The 3,402-nt window shown below is 44.1% G+C and overlaps 1 pseudogene; it reads right to left on the reverse strand.

Annotated features, from left to right (window-relative positions):
• Positions 1-744: 744 nt before the first annotated feature.
• Positions 745-1,759, reverse strand: LOC129032919 (homeobox protein VENTX-like; annotated as a pseudogene).
• Positions 1,760-3,402: the final 1,643 nt, after the last annotated feature.

The following is a 3,402-nucleotide window of genomic DNA, read 5'->3' on the forward strand; positions in this document are numbered from 1 at the left end:
TCACTTTGAATATTTATTATTTCTATGCATTGGGAATGATTCAAATCCTTTCTTCTAGAAACATTGAAATGTACAATATGTGTTCTTAACTATAGTCACTCTGCTTTACAGTGGAAAGATAGGATTTATACTTTTTATCTAACTGTGTATTTGCGCCTGTTAACCTACCTCTTCTCATCCTCCCCTCACCCACCCAACATTCTTAGCTTCTAGTATCTATTATTCTACTCTCTGCCTTTATATGATTAACATCTTTAGCTCCCACAAGAGTAAGGACATGCGATGTTTGTCTTTCTGTGCCTGGGTTATTTCACTTAAAATAATGATATCCACTTCCATCCTTGTTGCTGATACACGATTACATTCTTTTTTATAGCCAAATAGTACACCATTGTGAATGTATACCACATTTTTTCTTTATCTATTTGTTGATTGATGGACACTTACACGGATCCCATTTCTTTACTATCGAGAATAGACCTGTGATAAACATGCCAGTGCCGGTATCCCTTTGATATATTCACTGGTTTCTATTCCTTTGGATAGACCCTCAGTAGTGGGATTGCTGGTGTATATGGTAGCTGTATTTTTAGTTTTCTGATAAATTTCTACAATATTTTCCACAATGGTTGTACTAATTTACATTCCTACCAACAGTGTATAAGAGTTCCCTTTTCTCCACACTTCAGCAGTATCTATTGCTTTTTGTTTTTTGTTTGTTTGTTTTTTAGTGAAGAGGTGGCTTTAACAAATATATTCTCCAGAAATCTCCAGAACGTTTGCGAGGGTCAGGGTGAGAGGTGCCCGCCACGATGTAAACACAACAGCTGAGTCCTCCGGGTAGGCGTCAGATGCGATCTGCACAGACCGCGTGTGTGGGAGGCGGGTAGTCAGAGGCGTTTCCTCAAATGCATCCCCTGTCTCTGGCAGAGCACACACGCCCCAGGGCCCCGTGGACAGGGCTGGTCCCAGCTTATGCACGCCACTTCCTGGGCGTGGGGGGTGGTATGCCAGAGGCTGCCCGCAGCAGGAAGCCCACGAAGAGGCCAGGGCCTCTGATCCATTTGTCAGACTCCAGAAGGAGCCAAGGGGCAGCCAGGGGGCCCAGGCAGGAGTCCCCAAGGGCACAGCAGCTGCAGGCCATTGGCAAGGCCGGAAGATGGTGAGTGGAAAGCAGAGGGCCCGTGGAGAGACCCCGAGAAGGGGCCATGTAGCTGGAAGTCCTGCATTTGCCGTTTGTGTTTCATCCGGCGATTTTGAAACCAGGTTTTTATCTGGACCTCTGAGAGCTACATCTCCCTGGCCAGACTCTTCCGCTCCAGAGGGCCCAGGTACTGGTGGTGCGGAAGACGCCCTCCAAGGTGCAGACCTGCTCCGTGGTGAAGGCTGTGCGGACACCGGGGGCCAGCTAGGGGTTTGGCTCCTTACTCAACCCAGCCACAGTCCTCTCCGGCGCATGCAGATTTGAGGAGCTAGCCTCCTTGGTACTGACAGCCTGAGGGGGCTCCCGGGTGCCGAATGTCTGGCCCGGGCCAGGGAGGCTCCCGGGGGAGACGTCAGCAGGCCTGGGGGTGTGGGTCGACCCTGAGCAGCTGCTCGGGGAGAGCCAGTACACGGAGCCAAAGCTGGAGGGCTGCTGCTAGCCACGAGGTGGGGAGGAGGAGAGACACGTGGCGGTCAGGTGGGCCGGAGGGAAGACCCGGCGGGGCTGGCCAGGCGCAGGATCCAGCTTGCTTTTTGTCTTTTTAATAATAGCCATTTTAACTAGGATAAGATGATATGTAATCTTTAGTTTTGATTTGCGTTTTCCTGATAAATAATGATGCTGATAATTTTTTCATACACCTGTTGGCCATTTATATGTATTCTTTTGAGAATTGTCTATTCATGTTCTTTCCGACTTTTTTTTTTGAGACAGAGTTTCACTCTGTCACCCAGGCTGGAGTGCAGTAGCAGGATCTCGGCTCATTACAACCTCTGAATCCCGGATTCAAGTGATTTTCCTGGCTCAGTCTCCCAAGTAACTGGGATTACAGGTGTGTGCCACCATGCCCGGCTTATTTTTGTATTTTTAGTAGAGACGGGGTTTCACCATGTTGGCCAGGCTGGTCTTGAACTCCTGACCTCAAGTGATTCGCCCACCTCGGCCTCCCAAAGTGCTGGGATTAAAAGTGTGAGCCACCATGTCTGGCGCCATTCTGCTCACTGTTTAATGGAATTTTTCTTTTTTTAAATTGTTTAGTTGTTTGAGTTCTTTGTATATTCTGATTAATTCCTTTTCAGATGAATGATTTGCACACATTTTCTCCCATTCAACTGTCAACTGGTTGTCTCTTCACTCTGTTTCTTTTGCTGTGCAGAAGCTTTTTAGTTTAACATAGTCTGGTTAGCCTATTTTTGTTTTAGTTGTTTGTGCTTTTGAGGTCTTAGCCACAAAATCTTGGCCTAGACTAGTATTCTGAAGTGTTTTCTCTATGTTTTCTTCTAGCAGTTTTATAAGTTTAGGTCTTACATTTAAGTGTTTAATCCATCTTCAGTTGATTTTTATAGATGAGGAGAGATAGAAGTCCAGTTTCATTTTTCTGAATATGGACGTCCAATTTTCCCAGCACTATTTTTTGAAGAGGTCGTCCTTTCTCCAGTGTATGTTCTTAGTGCCTTTGTAGAAAATCAGTTGACTGTGATATATGCATTTTTTTCTGGGTTCTCTATTATGTTTTATCTGTCTATGTGTCGATTTTTATACCAGTAACCATACTGTTTTGGTAACTACAGCCTTGTAATATATTTTTAAGTAAGGTAATGTGATGCTTTCAGCTTTGTTCATTTTGCTCAGGATTGCTTTGGCTATTTTGGCTCTTTTAGTGTTTCCTATGAACTTTAGGATTGTTTTTTCTATTTCTGTGAAAAATTATGTTGGTATTTTCATAGGAATTGAATTAAATCTGTAGATTGCTTTGGGAAGTATGGTCATTTTAATGATAACCCTTCTGATCCATGAGCATGGGATGGTCTTTTCATTTGTTTGTATCTTCTTCAATTTCTTTCATCAGTATGTTATAGTTTAGCTTATAGAGATCTTTCACCTCTCTGGTTAAATGTATTCCTAGGTATTTTATTTTTTGCATTTATTGTAAATGATATTGCTGTCTTTGTTTTTTTCTTTGGCTATTTCATTATTGGAATATGGAAATGCAGCTGATTGGCCAGGTGCAGTGGCTCATGCCTATAATCCCAGCATTTGGGAGGCTGAGGTGGGCGGATCATGAGGTCAAGAGATTGAGACCATCCTGGCCAACATGGTGAAACCCCATGTCTACTAAAAATACAAAAATAATTAGCTGTGCTTGGTGGCATGCACCTGTTATCCCAGCTACTCAGGAGGCTGAGGTAGGATAATCA

This window comes from Pongo pygmaeus, chromosome 2 (genome assembly GCF_028885625.2).
Source record: "Pongo pygmaeus isolate AG05252 chromosome 2, NHGRI_mPonPyg2-v2.0_pri, whole genome shotgun sequence".
Classification (NCBI taxonomy): Eukaryota; Metazoa; Chordata; class Mammalia; order Primates; family Hominidae; genus Pongo; species Pongo pygmaeus.